General features: G+C 47.8%; 1 protein-coding gene and 1 pseudogene across 2 annotated transcripts in view; one reads left to right on the plus strand and one right to left on the minus strand.

The window, feature by feature from the left end:
• Positions 1-1,906: 1,906 nt before the first annotated feature.
• ELOVL5 (ELOVL fatty acid elongase 5) overlaps positions 1,907-12,751 on the plus strand; it is a 68,932-nt gene continuing 58,087 nt past the window's right edge. The window contains exon 1 of the mRNA XM_082664397.1: positions 1,907-2,029. The gene's annotated coding sequence lies outside the window, so the exon portion shown is untranslated. The remainder of the gene's footprint in view (positions 2,030-12,751) is intronic.
• Positions 10,747-12,263, minus strand: LOC309828214 (large ribosomal subunit protein eL22-like; annotated as a pseudogene). The gene is made up of 2 exons: positions 12,225-12,263; positions 10,747-11,113 (listed from the first exon to the last, which is right to left on the minus strand). The product of its transcript is annotated as a large ribosomal subunit protein eL22-like (transcript).

Raw genomic sequence — 12,751 nt, forward strand, 5'->3', positions numbered from 1 at the left:
GAGTGAAAAATGCTCTAATGGAAACCAAGATACACAGACAATGACTAAGGCATATCTGTCAAGGGCATATGAAAAGGCGTCCTTTGTTTTTGTTTTTGTTTTTTTTGCGGTACGCGGGCCCCTCACTGTTGTGGCCTCTCCGGTTGCGGAGCACAGGCTCCGGACGTGCAGGCTCAGCGGCCATGGCTCACAGGCCCAGCCGCTTCGCGGCCTGTGGGATCTTCCCGGACCAGGGCACGAACCCATGTCCCCTGCATCGGCAGGTGGACTCTCAACCACTGCGCCACCAGGGAAGCCCAAAAGGCGTCCTTTGAAGGCTAGGAATAAAATAATAGAAATTTGTGTTTACTTTTCTCTTAAAATACGAAAAATTATTTAATATTTAATGTATGACTTGACAGTTATATAAGTCCATAATTAAAAATAAATACAGATATTTTGGTAGTATGGCCGAAACATTTTGATAGGTGAACACAGCAAAAACAATTGTGTCTGGGTAAAACTGGAGATTTTTGGAATATCAAGTTAAATTTGAAACTTTTAAAACCTGGAAGGATAGAACTTGTTAGGGTGATGAAGAGCTGAACCAGCTCTGGCCTTGAACTTCGGGCAGAAAAGTGAAGAATAAAGGAGATACATTTGCCCAACTCTTCTAGGCCTCTGGCATATGCTTTTCACCCGCCCCTCGACAGACAGTTCTTCATTAATCTCCTTATCTTGGTTTCCATCGTAGTGTTTACCATTCTGCAGGGTAGTTGTTTCCTGACTATATCATTTCACAGGGGGAGGGGATCCTTGCAGTTTTTTATTTCTAACACCTAGCATAGTATCTGTCAAACTGAAGTCAGTGTTTGTGGAGTTGAATGGCAATCGACTGTTAAAAATCTTGTTATTTGTTTATGTTTACATTATCTCATTTGTATATAGTTTGTACACCTGTATTCTTAAGGCAATGGGCAATTGCCGAGGTCCTGGAACGGCTGGCACATGATAAACATTGTAAATACGTAAATGAATAAACTTGCCTACATTAAACAGTTGACCATGTTGGGTCCGTGGGCACGGGGTAATAGAAATACAGCCAGAGGGCACTGGGAGAAAGGCTTAATTTCTGGGGCTGGATATGGGGAAAGCATAGGATACTAGGATGATGAAGGCCTTAAATTATCCAAATATCAATGAAAAACAGCAAGGATCTTCCACTTGTGCCCTGAGCACAAAGCACTTTGTCTTATGTGCTTAAACCTGTCTAGCTGAAAAGACGTCACTTACTCCACCACATTTTCTCCTTCTACAAAAAGTCTTGAGGAGAGATGGAGTTGGTAGTGATCACTAAGGGAAAATCAGAATCCCTAAGAAAAATCACGGTAAATCTACCCACCAGGAGTTAAGCTATAGCATCAGTTTTGAGCGCTTTTTTGTTGTTGCCTTATCTTGTTCGCGCCGGTGATCTCCGCAGGCATTTAACCCTATCATCCAAAACCAAGAAGAACTGGCTCCCTTCCAGAACCCGCGAGGAGACTGCACCAGAGTGGGCTTCTGCTGTCCAAACGCGGCCACACAACCTCGCCACGCCTGGCACTAAAAGAATCAGAGTTCAGGGCATCGGGAACTTCACTGGTGCTATTGCGCAGGCTCTGCGTTCCACGCAGGCTTATTAGGAAGAAAGGGGATAAAATTGCCCAGAGACACGTGAACCGGAGGGGACCAACCCAGACCACGGTTCCCCACTGCGTCGGATTCTGGAATTTACAATCACGAAAGTTCTATTGTCTCGCGATTGGCTCCGGAGCCGCATGACATCATAGCGCTTGATTCGGCCTCCCGGCGGCGATTGGCTGGCCGCGCCATTGTGACGTCACGGTCAGCCCACGTTCAGATTGTAGATACCCGGAGCCTTCCTCTTCCCATCCCGGCGGCTGCTGCTGGCCCGGCACTCCCTCCCGCCTCTTCCTGGCTCGGCTGGCCCCGGGCGCTGCCGCCGCCGCCTCGCCACTTCTTGGAGCCGCAGCCACCCTCGGCCTAAGAGGTAAGCGGGCGGCTCCAGGAAACTTCGCCTGGCCGCCGCTCGGCCATGACACCCGCGCCGGCGCGCGGCCGGGACCGAGGGTTGCGACCCACCATTGGGTCCTGAGCCCGGTGCGCACGAGCGACTGCCGGCTCGGCCCGCGCTGCGCCCGCGTGGCAGAGGAGTTCGGCAGCTCCGGGGGCGCTGGCCCGCTCCTGGGCGCGATGGCGGGCGGGGTGAGAGCTGTGCGGGCGTCTCAGGAGTTTACGCGCGATGCTGTCTCACCTGTTCGGCGGTGGAAGCAGTCGGCGGGCGGTGTGCACGCTGACGGGCGCGGCGGGAACGCACCCGGCGCGCCGACGGGAAGTGGGGCGGGTGGGCTCTTGCTCTCGGGTCTGCCCGCCCGGGCGGGATGAAGGCGCGGCCGGAGGTCCGGGGAAGAGCCCCGAGAGCGATCGCGCTTCCTCAGGGGAGAACAAAACCCGAGGGAGCTGGGAGAGCTGCCACGGGGTCGCAATGCGCGGGTCGGTGCGCGGCGCCTCTGGCCTTTCCTTTTCTCTCTTACCCCTCCCGCCTCTGCCCCTCGGAGTGGGAGCCCGCTAGCCCGGGAACGCTTCGGTTTTTATTAAAACCAGATAACTGTAGCCCGCGGATCCTCGGGGAGGCCGGTGGGGAAGCGCGGGGGAGGGGACTGGAGAGCCACCTGGGAGACCCTAACTGGAGTCTGAGCGCGGGGCCGGCCGGGGAAGCCCTGGGGTCGCGTCTGCTGCGAGTGGCAAGGAAAAGGCTCTTTTACAGTGTACACGCAATAAGACTCGGCCCCCACCCCATCCCCGCTGTCTGCACGCCCGCCTCGGGGTGGAGGGAGTCGTGCCTGGAGCAAGGCTTGTTATTTTAAACTGTGTCTTGCAACCGTTCCGTGCCCTTGCACTTTTAGGTTGATGGTTTCCCCTGCTCACGATTGTAGTTCAGCTCAGCTCCTGGCTTCTTGATTGCAAATTGGATAATGCATTTGGCCCACTTTGGGGTGAGGGGTGAGGAGTCCCGTATGGAAGAATCCAGTGCATGACTTGTGAGCTGGGCTGCGGAACCTAGGCATGCGGCGGGAGAATAGTGGGGAGCGAGCAGCCTTAATTCTTTAATAGCGGGCCCCGTGGCAGGAAGTGCTTTCTTTATAGGGTAGGACGGAAGAGCTAACGTTGCTTGTTAGGTTTTGTAACTTGTTCGCCTAACCATTCCGTAGATAACCTGTTGGTGTGCACTTGTTTTGCTCGCACCACCTCTCAGCCAACAGCGTTCGGTGCATAATCTCAGATAGGGACACAGCCTATCTGTGGACGAACACTTTAACTTTCCGTCTGCAGTTAGGGATAAGCGGATCACTTTTTTAGTTCGTTCGGAAGCTGCCTGGGATTCTCCAAGGAAAGCTCCGTACTTGAAAGAGAAATGTCACTCACGTCCCTTTTAGATTCTGACCCCAGATTATAACTTCTCATTGCCAGGAATTTTTTCTGTACAGTTCCTCTTTTTTGTATTTCTTTTCTGTTTCTAACTGAAGACAAAAGGGAGAGTGTTATTGATGGTTACAGATGGTTAATTTTACAGAATATAGAACAGAACTGGGCTGAAAAGTGAACGTAGAAAGTGTATTAAGATTTGATGGCCAGATTTTTTTTCAAGAAAAGTACATCATAACTTCAGACACTGTCCTCACCCTCTTGACTCAATTTCCTCGTCTGTCCACAGGTTTCACGTTGCAGAATTGTTAGGGATTCCAAGAGATGACACAGTTGAAAGTGCCCAGCATGGGGCTTGCCAAATAGTGGTTTGATAAATGTTTCTTCTTCACTTATTTTTCTTCTTGGGGAAGGGGAAGTGAGGTTTAGGGGATGTGGCCAAGGACAGCTGGAGAATCTCAAGTAACTGGGAAAATATTCAAAACTAGGTTTTCACAGACACTAATGCCAGCATTCCTGCAAAGTCACTTTTGAAAATGAGGTGAGTTATCTCCTTCCCTGGGATCGACTGAGCTTCCTTTTTCTTTTTTGTGCGGGAGGGGTGTCAGAATTCTTAATTTTTGGATGTCTGCAAGGATCTTTTTTCCACTGCCCGCTCTTTTCCTCTTAGCATAACGGTTGATTGCCCTCCTGTTTGTAGGAGTGAGTATCGGTACTTGGGTGTCTTATTTCCAACTTGAATTATACAAATCAAGGCAAAACTGTTTACTTTCCTTTAGGGTGACTTTGATGCCTAAGTAGATAGTAGAGAGTGTGAATGATGGTTTTATTTCTTTCTTACTCGGGGCCACATCCTTCCCCTAAGAAAATTTGTAATTAAGTCTAATACCTCTTTTATGCCTACCAACTCTTTTACTGATGGGATAATCTTTCCATTAGTTAGTTCCCAAAATAGGTCTGTCTTTGCATGCATTCAGTTTCAGGTATTACTGATGTGGGCACCTTCCTATTAATAGTTGCTTTCCGTACATAATTCTTACAGCCTCCCTGTGAGAAGCGCTATCCCCTACCTCTTTTATAAAGAATTGAGAACTAAGGCCTAGAGATGCCAAGTGACTTGTCCAAATCACATAGCTCTGTCTTCTGTAACATACATGCTCCTTCCTCTGTCCTTGCTGCTGGGAGGATTTGGTCAGTGGGCTCTGCCCTTTATGTAACTCTGTTACTCTGTAACTTAAAACTCTAACCTCATGATTAAAGGTCCATCTTCGAGCCATCCAAGATTAACAATTTGCCATTTTTAAATCTGTGTCAAGTCTGTTCCTTCCTTTTAGCCCACATTTGATTTACTCTCTTTATTAATTAATTGACTTGTCAGTTACTGAGTGTGTACTGTGTGTGTGTGTCTTGGGGGAAGAGGTTGTATACAAAGCTGAAGGACAGTTTCTGACTCCAAAGGGCTTCCTGAATGAGTTTACACTTTAATCCTTTTATACCCATACTTAATCTGCACCTTCTACTAGAAGGGTATCAGAAGCAGATTTCCAGGGGGCTTGTCTCACTGTTTCTGGGAAAGCTTTATGGCAGAGCTCACCATGTTAGATGTATCAGTGCCTAAAACTGATGGGCCTGTTTTTCGTGCAAGAGACAGAAAACCCAATGCACATGGGCTTAAATGACCATCCGACCTGAAAAGTCCCATAGGCAGAACTTTTGCTCTGTTTCTCTGAAGTCTCCTCAGATGTTGGTTATGTCCATAGGCTGATTTTGCAAGATGACTGCCAGCTAGTCTGGACCCCTTGTTACCATATTCTCATGTGGGAACTTCCCTTCCCACCACCTTCCAAAGAGGGTCCTTGGCCTTGAGGTGATTGATTTTGGCTTTGGTTACTTGAAGTAATAACTAAAGCAATGAAATCTGATAACCTGGGGCCCATCCCAAACTGAGGAAGTGGATTTAAATGTCATCTCACCTACCTGGCTGCTAACTACACTTTCAGGAAGGGCCTCTGTGGACATGGGGGTGTGTCGGCTATAAGGGCCTCCAAGGATGTCAGGCCCCATCAAAGAGATGATTGGATTAAATGAAACAGAACTGAATCAATATTTGAATTTCACTTTACCTGTCATAGAGGAATCTTATGGGCGCACAGAGGTCAGAGGGTGGGCATTCTAGGAGAGGGAGTTTGGAGAGCAAACAAGTGAATCATTGGGCATTAAAGCAAGTAGCCCAGTTGCCTGAAGCTAATAGGGCAGAAGTGGAAAGAAAGGTTAGAAAGGCAAGTTGGCGCAGTGGTTGAGAGTCCGCCTGCCGACGTAGGGGACACGGGTTCATGTCCCGGTCCGGGAAGATCCCACATGCTGCAGAGCGGCTGGGCCTGTGAGCCATGGCCGCTGAGCCTGCGCTCTGCAACGGGAGAGGCCACAACAGTGAGGCCCGTGTACCGCCAAAAAAAAAAAGGGGGGGGGGCTCACTTTTATTAAACTTAATACATATCAAACTCTGCATTGAGCCCTTTTATGTGGGTTTATCTCAAGTACTGTTAATTGGTACTGTGAGCATTCCCACTTAACAGATGAGGAAATGGAGACTCAGAAGTTTTAGACTTGCCCAAGGTCACAAAGCATTCCAGCCTGGGTGGACTTGACCCAGTAGCCTGCTGTCTTTCCTGAGATGTTGGGTAACAGGACCGCTGAAGCTTTTGAACCAGAAGGAGTGCGTTGTGAATCCTGTGTTCCAAGAATATGAGTGTGGTCAGAGTACGTGGCGGGGATTGGCGAGGACGGACACCGGGGCTGTGTGAGGGTGGACTGGGAGGCTGTTGGAGGCCAGGGCAGTGGTGAGGCCTCACCTGGAGCCACAGCCATGAGCACAGACTGCAGCGAGCTAATCACATGAGGTTGTTTCTAGGACAAGATCTACGCAACTTGGAGACCAGCTGGATTGAGGGCCAGCAAGAGGAAGGGCGCTCTCAGGCCTGGGAGTTAGAAGAAATGCGGTGTCGTGGGGTAAGAGGGAGGAGGCTTTGTCCTCAGGTGGAAACATCTTAAGGGCCCACGTTCCATCCAGACAGGCCCTTTCTCACCCTGTCAGGCCCGCGGTCCTCTTTGCAGCTGGTGTTTGTCCGCCACTTTACAGGTGTGTGTTTCCACCACATTTCATCCGTTTTCAGGCAGTTTTTCACATTTTCACATATCTGGGTAGAGATGCAGCTTACAGTCAGTGGCATGGTGAAATCACACAAGCCGTCTTTCGCATTTTAATATTACTGAAATCAGGATGCTTCCCAGCTTTTAATGACGTATTGTTGGTGAGAAAAGTAAAGTCTCAGTATTGCTGAAGCTCATGGAGCCAGTTGCTGGCAGAGCCAGCAGTGAGAACCAAGGCCTCTGGGTTCCTCTCACCCACTGAGTTACCTCAGCTCACGTAAGAGATACTAAAATAAACATTGCCTCCTAATACAGGATTATGGTAAAGCACACGCATATTTCTTTGTTATTAAAACGGAAGTAATCTGAGAGGTTTGGAAGGCACAGTGGTTCAGGTAGAGTGCCTCATCCTTGTATAGAGCCCGGCTGCCCTGGTTCCCTATCCTAAACTTGCCATCAGCCTTAAGAAAATCAACTCTGGGCATTGGTCCCTTTCTTTAAAAATAAACAGTCACACCAAGGTGATTTTCAAGTCCGTCTCAGAACGAAAATTTTTTATTTTCACTTTTGCCGAGAGCAAATCCTTTGTTTCTGTTTGACCAGGGATAGAGAATGAAAGTTGAAGTCATTTAGGTCTCAGTAAGGTAGATGTCAGAATCAGTGATGGAAATTACAGTTTTCTCCTTAAGAGGTTAGTCGTAACCGCTGGAGATGTTCCAGCCTAGCAGAGTGAGTTGTTCAGGAAGGTGGACTGACCTCATTTTGAGTTTCTGTCATAGAATCCCTCCTCCCACCTGATCCCGATTTCAACCCATAAATGTTATCATTACCAAGCTCTTTGATTCCCACTGGCACGTTTCCTCTACGGGGACACTTTTATTTGACTTATGCATTTGCTTTTGGAATTGTGTGGCCCCTGGATTGAAAATATTCATACTTGGTGAGTTTTTAGGAAGACTGAATCCTCATGCTTCCTATTTAAAGCACAGTTGTGTGCGATGTCTCAGTATTCCTTGTATCTTAAGTTAGACTTTGGTACCTTTTGTTTGATGAATGTTTTCTTGCTGACTGGGATTTAGGAAATAGTTTTTCACTTAAGATTTTTAGTGCTGGGACTCTCATGCTTTCTGCAGTTAGAATAACCATTTTCTTTTTTTTTTTTTTTTTTGCGGTATGCGGGCCTCTCACTGTTGTGGCCCCTCCCGTTGTGGAGCACAGGCTCCGGCCGCGCAGGCTCAGTGGCCATGGCTCACGGGCCTAGCCGCTCCGCGGCATGTGGGATCTTCCCCAACCGGGGCACGAACCCGTCCACTGCGCCACCAGGGAAGCCCCTAGAATAACCATCTTCTTGAAACACCTGCAGTTTCAAAGGACAGTCCTGACACTAGGTTCACGCCCTCCTGCTAGCACACGCCCTCTGCCCTTTTCTTTCCCCATTGTCAACAGTTTTACTGTGTCAGAGCTAATCTCTGATAAGTGTATACTAAACAGACCTAATTAAAGCCACACTGGAGAATTGGCCACTCTGGTCCTTATTTTATCTGAGTTGTTCTGAACCCCAGAGTACCTGTTCCTTCTGTCTTGGGATAGCACACACTCCTACAGAGTAATTGTGAATTTCTCCTTCCCCAAAGAAGAGTTCTTATGACGCCGAATTCAATGATTATTCATTTGCTTCCCTGGGAAGTTTGGCCGTGTGCTGTACGTCCCTTGAGGGTAGTGTACAGGGTACTCTGCTTCAGGTTTTGGCAGAAGAAATACATTACCTTAATATCTACAGGAGTTGTTGACACCTCTGTCTGCCCTGTTTGTGAGCTGATATGTGCCTCTGTGAAAATTTGAGCTTACTTCTTACAAAACTTGCGAATGTTTAGCTTTACTGTGGATCTGAGGTGCGTTTATTAAGAGCATCTACTGTGCTTTTTTTTAAAGTTAGCAAAGCTATAGGAAGGGGATTGGCGAAGAGGCCTTTCAGGTTAGCAGCTGCACAGGATAGGGACCCAGCTCTGCCCCACAAGGCTGGGCAGGCTCCGGCAGGCCAGTCACTGCACCTCTGAGACTTCTGTGTAGAACTTGCAGGTGATAATACCTGTGCCTCCTTTGGAGGGTGTCCAGACTATCGGTATTATACATAAAAGTTAAGTAGGGGACTGACTTAATTTGATGAGCGTAGTTAAAAAATAATCCCTCTATTGGATAGGATGTTCACTGAAGCACTGTTTACTCAGCTGACTCAATCTTCTGTTATAATGTTCTTCAGAAGAATAAATGACACTGCAGTTGGGCAATGTTTGCAACTTATGACGAGAATGAGGCTGTTCTGTGGGTGCTAAATACACTACACGCCAGGCGCTTTTCTAAGGTGCTGTACATCTGTCAATTCATTTTGGCCTCACCAAATCCCCCCATGAGGTAGGTACCCCAGTTTTACAGATGAGAAACTAAGGCACAGAAAGGTTAAGTGACTTGTTCAAGGCCTCCCAGCTAGCAGGTGACAGAGGCCGGGTTCAAACCCAGACTGGTTGAGGGCATCCAGCGTCGGTTTCCTTGTCTGACCCCAGCGCCGCCTGGGTTTGATCTACAAGGTGTATAAGACCTGAGGGGTGTGGGTTGGGAGGGAAGGGCACCCACATCCTCCAGGCAGCCTCCGTCTGCGGATTGTCTGGTCTCCCTTGAGTAGAGGTGTACATCCTGTGTGTTTTGAGAACATCTGGGTCATTCTGACACAGGGCTGGTTAAAGGCTGCTTGTTCGGGCTGTTCAGAATAACATCTCCCCCAGCCCTTCAGTCCTCTTGGGATTCTTACTGTTTTAGGACTTCCTCGTTTTCTTTCTGGGTGTGGGTTACTAGGTCTGACAACATTATGATGGCTGTTAAGTACCATAATTCCTAAAATATGAGGATCACAAAATTCACAGAATTGTTTATATATTAACATGGAATGTTACCAGGTGATAAAATAACTGTTGGCTTTAGACACTCTGTAGAGGACATGATAGATTGATTGCTGGGTTGTGTTTGCTTTTAAAAATGCCAGATCGTACCAGGCTTTTTTCTTTTGGAAACACATTTTAACCCTGCCTGTTCCTCCCATTCCCACCCCCCCCACACACACACCTGAACAACAGTTATAAAATATGGAGGTTTAGATTGAGTTTTTAAAAAGAAATGTGTTTTCGTGACACACCCTTATTTATGTTACACAGGTTTGAATTAAAATCTAAGACATTTCTCTCCAGGGGGGGTACATAACTTATCTTTGTTAATTATGTTTCTCCACCCTCTTTTAATTTCAACCAAGGCTGTAACGCTGCCTTTGTGTATTTTGTATGAATTAGCTTGGAGACCATGACAATTTATTTTGAATATTCAAGTAATCACGTCAGTTAATCAAGTAATCATATCAGGCTGCAGTCAGATTTAGAATTATAAGTAGCTGCTTAATGTTGCTTAAATGTTGCTTAAAAGCCGCTTAAATGTTTGTCTCCCAGCTATCTGCAACTGCAGTCTGATTTGTATGTTAGAAATGGGGTGGAAGTAGAGCTCGGCCTCTTTAAGCTGGGTCTTTAAGGGACCAGTTAGAGGCTTGCAGAGGATCTCATATCCAGATCTGTGCGGCCTTGCATTGTCTGCAAGTTTGTTTCAGCCAGGAAGGCGGTTGTCCTGTGAAACAGGTCGGAGCTTCTCCAAATACCCCCTTAAAGACAGTGTTTCAGGACTTCGTGAACCCAGGAGAATGCTGTATGTACTGGGCTTGTTATGGCAGATCCTTTTTGTTTTCTTTGCAAGGCACGGTAGATTTGGAAGAGGCTCAGCGACCCAGAGGAAGGTGGCTGCGAGTGCAGAGTGAGGTGGGCGCTCTACATGGAGCCCTGGTACAGAGCTCCATGCTTGAGTTTACCATCTTTTAGGAAATGGGACTGGCATATTTTAAAGTGCTTCCTGAAATTCAAGATGTAGGTGAATAGTTGCAAAGTACTGTTGGAAAACCAATCTCAGCGGGTGATTTACTTAACCCATGGATTCAAGTATTCACCCACCCACCCAACCCATTGTCCATCTCAGACATTTCTTTTTTTTTTCCTAAATTTTATTTAAGAATTCATATAAAATACTCCAGGTAACTGAGTTTCAGTCCTCATCTTCCTCCTCTTATTCATCTTGATTAATCTAGAAGTAACATTAACTCATAACTTTCTTTCCTGTTAGCAGCTATGCATAACCGATCACGTAGATGATGATTCTTCAAATATTTTTTGGTGAGATATTTCAAATACTTTTTGGAAAAAGGCACCTCGGAAGTTACAGTGATTTTGCTTTTGCTTCTTTCGATTGTTATAACACCTCCTCTGAGATTCCCAGCTTTTCCATGCACTTTCATTCTTTCCTGAAGGAACTGCTCAAAATTGGCAGCATCCATGATTCCATCTTCTACAGGACAGGTACAGTCAAGAGTAAACTTCTGGACCTGCTTTTTCTTGCCCCCCTTCGCCACAAGCTTTTTCCACGCTTGCACTTTATTTATTTATTGGTTTTTAAATTTATTTATTTAGGGCTTCCCTGGTGGCGCAGTGGTTGAGAGTCCGCCTCCCGATACAGGGGACACGGGTTCGTGCCCCAGTTGGTGAAGATCCCACATGCCGCGGGGCGGCTGGGCCCGTGAGCCATGGCCGCTGAGCCTGCGCGTCCGGGGCCTGTGCTCCGCAACGGGAGAGGCCACGACAGTGAGAGGCCCGAGTACCGCAAAAAAAAAAAAAAAAAAGTAAATTTATTTATTTATTTATTTATTTATCTTTGGCTGCGTTGGGTCTTCATTGCTGCACGCGGGCTTTCTCTAGTTGTGGTGAGCAGGGGCTACTCTTTGTTGCAGTGGCTTCCCTTGTTGCGGAGCGCAGGCTCTAGGTGCATGGGCTTCAGTAGTTGTGGCATGTGGGCTCAGTAGTTGTGGCTCACGGGCTCTAGGGTGCAGGCTCAGTAGTTGTGGCACACGGGCTTAGTTGCTCTGCGGCATGTGGGAATCTCCTGGACCAGGGCTCGAACCTGTGTCCCCTGCACTGGCAGGCGGATTCTTAACCACTGTGCCACCAGGGATACCCCAACGCTTGCACTTTGAAAAGCCTTTCAGAATCTGAAAAGACCTTTCCAAGAACACATCCTACCTCCCTTCATGTCTCAAAGAACTTCACCTAAAACTTGTATTAATTGGGTCAATTTTTCAAGCATTTAGCTTTTGACAAAAGTCACTCTTTTTTTTTTTCTTTCCCTAACATGTCTTCCTAGTAACAACCAAAAGGGCTGCTTTAAAATCTAGCCCCAGAAATACACAATCAGCAAGTAAAAGACCTGCCAGCAATGGGCTCCATACCTCCCCCCATGGTTTTAAACCAAAAGCGTACAAACGCCTAGAAGCCTTAAAAGCCCACCCGGGCAGAAAGATGCAGGTGAGCCGACAATGTTAACAAGGACGTCCCAACAACGGAGGAGGGTAGGAAGACTTTCTTGCAGTGACCTGGGAGGAGAACGATCTGCAGCCAGAGTGACATGAGGGCGCCGCACGGCTCCAGGTGCAGAACTTCTCATCTGCTGATTCACCTGGTTGCCCTCCAAACCTGTCTCCTGTTGGCCAGCATGGCCAGGAGCACCGCCATCGCCTGTGTGCCCAGGCCGTCAGGCTGGCAGCACTGCCTGGGTCCTTCTCCTGTCAGCTGCATCCCTCCCCCGCTCCCTCCAACCGTCAAGTCACCAGGTGTCCATTCGGGCTCTGCCCTGTCCGCAGCCCACCAGTCCTTCCTAGGTGCCTGGTTTCCCCCTCCTCCTTCCTGCCTCCCTGTGTTCTGCTCCCAGCTGTGCTGTCACAGAGGTCTTGTGACAGGTTAATGGGATCATGCGCTCCACCCTAACACCTTTGTTTATTCCCTGTCAGGGCCATCCTTGATCCAGCGTCGTTTTCTGCCGGCACTTTTCACTCTGCACACACCACAGACTCACATCTCCCCAGATGTGCCTTGTAGGCTGTATTTGGATGCTTCCTCAATTGCTCTGCACCGACAGAAACACAAAAGCAAAGCAAACTAAATAACAGAAAAGGCCCTGTTCTTTGTAAGTCAAACTCATACAGCCTAGAACCTTTCGTGCT

The sequence above is a fragment of the Grampus griseus genome, assembly GCF_964374135.1.
Source record: "Grampus griseus genome assembly, chromosome: 10".
In the NCBI taxonomy this organism is placed as follows: Eukaryota; Metazoa; Chordata; class Mammalia; order Artiodactyla; family Delphinidae; genus Grampus; species Grampus griseus.